The following is a 6,531-nucleotide window of genomic DNA, read 5'->3' as shown; positions in this document are numbered from 1 at the left end:
TCCACCGCCGCGGTCCGATGCGGCCATCCTCGGTCTCCGTCTTCTGCCTCCGTCCTCTGTCTCCGTCCTCTGTCTCCGTCCTCCGTCTCCGTCTCCATCCTCCGTCTCCGTCCTCCGTCCTCTGTCTCCGTCCTCCGTCTCCGTCCTCTGCCTCCGTCCTCTGTCTCCGTCCTCTGCCTCCGTCCTCTGCCTCCGTCCTCCGTCTCCGTCCTCCGTCTCCGTCCTCTGTCTCCGTCCTCTGCCTCCGTCCTCTGTCTCCGTCCTCTGTCTCCGTCCTCCGTCTCCGTCTCCATCCTCCGTCTCCGTCCTCCGTCCTCTGTCTCCGTCCTCCGTCTCCGTCCTGTTGTGGCGTGCAAAGCGACCAGCGGCTATTTTAAGGTGGCAGCGGGATGATGAGGTTCCTCGGCGCAGGAATGCGGCGCTGCTTGTGTCAGGATGTCGGACCTGCCAGGAAACCCACACGGCTTCCAGCCGAACCCCCACCAGACGGGCCGCTCTCAGTGGTAGCTGAACCCTGTGTGTGATTTCTAACCTCTCGGCCCTGATACCAATTTAAATAAACCCGCTCAGCTCAGGTGACGAGGAGGAGGAGGAGTGAGGAAGGGGGGCCATGCTGAGGTTGCAGTAACCACCAAGCCCCCTTCGTCCTCCCTTCTCCTCTTCCTCTCCTCTTCCTGTACTGTATCATATTCATTTGCAGATAAGTGCGCTCACAGGCTACTGTTGGGCCTGGAGATATACTCGCCGACTCGGCTTTGAGCGCAGACGACCGTCAATCTGTTCTCCCTGAAAACCTTCCTCTCAGATCAGCTCGTGTTTACATAGCATTACCATATATTAAGCTGCGCATTTTCATGCATAGCGTCCCTGTCGCAGTTCTGACAGCAGAAGAGAGGCGGAAAGCGAACCGGAGGCCCAAAGGGAAGGGAGCAGCCCCATTCCTCGCCATTGATATTCATTACAGTAGATCTGCCGAGGCTGGATCTGCCTCCCGCCCCCTTGGGGACACAAACACTTTATGTCCTTATCAGTGTTGGGAACAAGGATTTTCTCCTCAGCTAACAACAACAGTAGCTGCAGTTTCTGGTTTTCCTGCGCTTCCTTAGGCCTCGGCGGCTGCGTTGTTTAATCTCTGCGAACACAGCCACCTCTCTGCTGATAAGGTGACCGGGTTCCTCGGACGGCCCTCAGCCTGGTGTCCACACGGTTCCCCCAGCCTCAATCACTGCTCTCTCTACACTGCAGTGCACAAGTGTGAGTAAAGCCAACATTATCTGCAAGCAGAAGCTGTGCTGTAACCTGAGCGATGAAATCCTGACACCAAACAGGGTCAGCTCCCTTCAGCAGACCAGACCTGACGTCTCAAATCATTGGAACAGTTCAACCCCACAGCATGACTCTGCCATCGCCGAGTTTCACTGTGGCCTTAGCTTCCCTTCAGGCTAACTCGTCCAGGTCCAGTCTGACTAGAGCTCCATTTTAATCACATCTGTAGCAAAATGAAGACAGAACTTCTTCTGCCTTTCATTGAACAAAGAGCTTCCAAAACCACGGATGGTTGGAGTCCAGTTGACCCGGTCCGTTTGCATAGAAAGTCCGGTTCGTTTGGTGAGCTGTGAATCCGTAATCGAACTCTGGACCGCCAAACCGTTTCCTTCAGTGATTCTTGGTGCAGCGCCCCCCACAGGCCAGGAGGGGAACAGGTTGCTGTGACTCAGAACCACAGCAGCTGAGCAGATGATGGAGTTCTGGTTCCAGTAAAACCGGGTCGACCGGACCATCAGGAGGGGAAAGCATGCTTTAGGAACCTCTGAGTCCAGAAACAGAACAGCTGCATTGAGGCTGAGGTTCTGCCAGGTCTGGTTACTGATCCGGTGACTGGATGGCATTGAGGGACATCAGATAAGTGCTAATTTATAAGAAAATACCAAAACAATGAATGAAAACGTTAATATCCTAAATTAGTATTTGTCAGTCAGCTGATCTGCACCCTCAGCTCTTTGTTAGCTTCTGAAATAGCGAGCTAAAGCCGCCATCTTTAAATAAACAACAGCGACACGCAGCTACAGCTCGACAGTTTGTCAAATTTGTTAATGCTGCTCTTCTTGGCACCAGCAGCACATCCTGAATTGACTAATAGTGCGTGAAGCTCACATGGCAGGTGGCTGTTCACCTGCTCTTGACACCCACTGAGGAGTGCGCCTGCCTGTGGTTATCTGTATATGTGGTTTATCAGTTAAGCCCCAAACAGGGAAAGTTCATCCTCTGTATAGATCATATCACAGAGTGTTGACAGCAAGCGAGTCTTAGGTAAGCTGCTCTGCGAGCGCCGTGACTTGGCTTTGTGTTGTTCTAGACAGATTTCACAATTAATCACCTTCTGGCTGGAGATTCCTGACGTGCCGAGCGGCGCGCTGGTCGCTGCTCCCAGTGCAGACATGGAAATGAAGCTGACTGGAAACACTGAGAGGAACAACATTCAGTCAGTGATTTAACAGATAAACGTCTTTCCTCAATACTTCTGCTTCACTGCAAAAACACACAATCTTAACATCTTTTGAATGCTTTTGTCTAATTTTTAGTGCAAATGTTTTAGTACACTTGCAATAAAACTAACTTACAGGTAACGTTTCAGCAATTTACAGGAGCCTATTTTACACATCTACTAGCAGATTATTTCACTTATAATACGGAAAAATGTCTCGTTTTTCATAAATATTAAGGAATTATTGACTTGAAACAAGCTCCTGTGTTTTACTTAAAAGTTAAATGTAAGTTAATTTAGTTTTATTTCAATTGTACTGAAATATTTGCTCTAAAACCCAGAGAAGAAATGCTTGGTAAGAGTGTAGCTGCGTTTTGGGATGTGATGCGTTCACTGACTCAGATATTCGTCGGTTCATTATTATTATTTTCTTCTGCTGCAGAATTATGACGCATGTCTCACAGTGACGATGTGAAAGTGCGACCTGAACGTTCAGACTGCAGAAAACCGCCGGGTTTGATGCAGTTCCTGTTGTGGAACGGACTCAGATCGGGTCATTTTTGGGTGAAAACATCAGGCTGCTGTGGAAAAGTGGGATGTTGGTCATATTTGTGCAAAAACAAATGGATTTGAGTTTCTTAAAGTAGAGTTTAAGTCAGACCTGCAGACTTACAGGCCCAAAGTAAACCAGCATGTTGTTTTTTACTGCTTTTGTCTTGAGGATATAATTTTGAAACCTTTCCCATTTTTAACTTTTGTTCAACATCGTTGTAACTGCAGGTGAGTCGGGTCCAAACCTTCTGGGCTGTGTGACTGATAGGAGCAGAACGGCACTCTGTCTACTGCGCTGCTCTACAGCCCAGCTTTGTTCAGGTTACCTTTTCGTTGCGTTTGGTTTTCTCGAGCTCGACTCGACCGTCAGGCGAATCATTTTGAATCTGATATTTGCAGGAGTTAAATCCGTTTCTGGAGGGATTTTAAACATTGATTGACGTGCCGAGTCCAGTCGACCCGTAGCTTCAGGCTCCTCCTGGAAGCCAGACAGAGGACGGTTGTCCTAACAGGAGCATCTCCACCGTTGTGTTTGAAGGGAGGACACAAGCCTTATTATCTTCCTGACAGCCACAAATTACCGCCGGCTCGCCATCCCTGCATGAGTGGACGGACACAGGACGTTCCCTCTCCCTCTCTGAGCTCCAGGCGTCTCACGTCAAGGTGGGCAGCAGCTCTGGTTCAGACCCCTGCACTGCTTCACCCTTCATTCAGGAGCATCAGTGGGAGGATGGATGTGAAACCTTCAGCTTGTTGTGTTTGAGGGAAACCCAACACGCTGTGGGCGGGCCTAATTGGCCCTAATGCCGGCCTTGTTCTGCACCTCTTTCATGGCTGTAATTAGGCTAATGGAGGGCGCCAGAACCAGACTGGGAGCCACGCCGGGGGTCAGCAGCAGCGGCCCGGAGGACGCCCTGCCGCCTGGCTGGACCCGAACAAGGAGGCCTTTGGAGGCCCGGAAGAACCGCCGGTAATTTGGTTTGGTGACGGAGGGTTTCTGCAGCGGTGGAGACATCAGGGAATGAAAATCAGAATGAAAGAAACTTCTTTGTTCTCTGGAAATAAATGTTGCTTCGCTGCAAAGATCTCCATGATTTCATCCACCGAAACGTCTGGATCCCGTTCGGTTCGGTTCTGCAGATGAGGAACCTTTAGTGCAGAAGCAGGAAGCTCCTCCTGAACATCAGAATCATTTGTATCATTAACCGTTATCTCCCTGAAGTGAAGCTGCCGTCGTTAAGCGCTGCAGCGCCACCTGGACTTTATTTCAATCATTTCTGCTTAAAATCTGTTTCTAACAGAAATAAAAATGTCATGAAATCCCCTCCAGCCTCCGTCGTCTTCTTCATGTCAGCTGAGTGCGATCTCCAGTTTCCATTAGCTTATCTCTCCCACCTCGCTGGATTTGCTCTTGTCTTTTGTTATCGCCTTTACTGGCTCACCTGTCGGTCACCATGGAAACGGAGTCCTCAGTGACGACAGCAGCAGCTCTGAGACACTTCGTGCTGCATGTTTCTGTGAACATGTTTTGTCATAAGTTTGTATTTTCACCCCTCAACTCGCATGTTTTTCATATTAGCCACTCGAATTTCAGGATGACGGCCATTTTACAAGATGGCCGCCGTTTTTAGAGCCTTTTGAACCAGTGATGATGTAACTTTAAAGCTACATCATGTAGCTTCAGCATAGCGCCAGTCTGTCACACAGAGTCTGTTGTTTTAGTGGTTAGCATTAGCTTATTGTTGAAGTGTGTTTAGCAGGATAGTGTTATTTTTTATCTGTTCAGCAGTTTAATGTTACCTTTTTTATGTGTTTAGTGCATTAGCATTAGCATAGCTGGATTCTTGCTTAGTGAATTAGTTTTGGTTACCTGTCTCCACCGCTGGCAGTAATGATATTAGCGCAAACGTATATTCTCTATTACAGCCATGGTGGCCATCTTGGATGTTTTAAAAATCGGTAAATATGATTTCTATGGGTCCAATTATGTATGATTTGACACCAAACATTTTAATTTGTAATAAATATCGACAGATTCAGAAAGTGAAAAGGTTCTGGATGTTTCTTTTAACTTCTTCTGATTTTAGAAAACATCTTCCAATCAGACCAACTACTGAAGTTATGATATAATCTTTGAAATAAAAATGTTTTTATAGCTGCTGAAAGGACAAATACATTATCCAGATATTAGATGTCATAAATCCTGATAACATAAAGGAGAGCGGAGGAATCGTCTCCATGGAGAAGCCGAGCGAGCGAAGGAGGAAGAAGGAGCAACATAATGCTTCCTGTGTCTTCTGGCAGTTTAGCTTTTGTTTGAAATGAAAATTCAGAGTGTTTGAGGGATTACAGTGGATTGGCAGGCCTGTGGGAGCCAAGCAGTTATCTGTACACCAGTAATATGGAGTATGGTAATCATCGCAGTGTGTGTGCATGCAGAGGAGTGTGTGTTTGTTCTTTTGCAAACCGATGAGTGGCAATTCAACTAAACACACAACCAAGCTTCTCCTCTGTTTTGTTTTGTTTGACCACCTTTTCTCTTCTTTTCCGCTTCCGAATCTGGGAATGAAATCCTCCAGAAAAAACAAATAAATCCTGAATGTGTCCTCTGATTGGGTCGCTGCCTATGAGTTTTTATCCTTCATCCAAACTTTCACCGTGTCGCTGCTTTGTCATCCCTTCATCTTCCTCAGCGGCGCAGAAAAACCGCCGCCGCGCTCCGTTGATCTCAAGAGGTGGTGTTTAAGTTCTGATTAATGTTGGTGTTTTAACTTGTAGCGGTGTGTGTGTGTGTGTGTGTGTGTGTGTGTGTGTGTGACTCCTCTCTCACCTCGGCCTCCAGCGGTTCAGCAGGAGGTGATGTTGTGGTTGAGGCGAACCTGTAGGGCTGACCTGAGCATGAACACAAACAGCAGCTTAACCGACATTCCTAAACACCTTTCAGCCAATTTACTTTAAATCCGTGTTTCACTCAACAACAAAACTCCAACTGTAGGAGCGACCTGGTGGGATCAGACGGGACGGGACCGGATCGGACCGGACCGGACCGGATCGGACCGGCTGACCCGGCGGGTCGTCCTCTGCTGCTCATGATTTAGTTAAAATGTTGGGTTTTAAATGCTGAGATGGAAGCAAACTGCTCAGTTTTAACAAAGTTTATTGGTTTTCTTCTGATGTTTTGGTGGCCAGCTGACACAAACATCTGGTTTTAAATCTGTTTGTTGACTTGGTTTTAGATGCATCTCAATCAGGGCAGTTGAGTCTTTTACAGATCTGCAGTGAAACATTCAGGTAACAAGAACTTACTAAATGTTTGATGTTTTAACGATCCTGGAATCGGACAGGAAACTTTCTGACAGGCTGAGGAGCAGCGATGCGTCTGAAAGCATCAGAGACTTGAACCCAGCTCTCAGAGCAGAACGGCCTGTCCAGGTTTTAGTCAGGGCTGCAGGAACTCGTCCTGAACTCAAAATGATTTAAAACCAAGAATTGGA

General features: G+C 47.6%; 1 long non-coding RNA gene across 1 annotated transcript in view; it reads right to left on the bottom strand.

Annotated features, from left to right (window-relative positions):
• Positions 1-6,263, bottom strand: part of LOC106960748 (uncharacterized) — a 22,974-nt gene extending 16,711 nt beyond the window's left edge. The window contains exons 1-2 of the long non-coding RNA XR_001427633.1: positions 5,868-6,263; positions 2,378-2,463 (exon numbers count right to left, since the gene is read on the bottom strand). This is a non-coding gene — a long non-coding RNA (uncharacterized LOC106960748). The remainder of the gene's footprint in view (positions 1-2,377; positions 2,464-5,867) is intronic.
• Between the last annotated feature and the right edge of the window lie 268 nt (positions 6,264-6,531).

The sequence above is a fragment of the Poecilia latipinna genome, unplaced genomic scaffold, assembly GCF_001443285.1.
Source record: "Poecilia latipinna isolate Pla-1442-1.1 unplaced genomic scaffold, P_latipinna-1.0 Scaffold1224, whole genome shotgun sequence".
Lineage (NCBI taxonomy): Eukaryota > Metazoa > Chordata > Actinopteri > Cyprinodontiformes > Poeciliidae > Poecilia > Poecilia latipinna.
The sequence above is the reverse complement of the archived record's forward strand: the minus strand, read 5'-3'. Positions and strand labels throughout refer to the sequence as shown.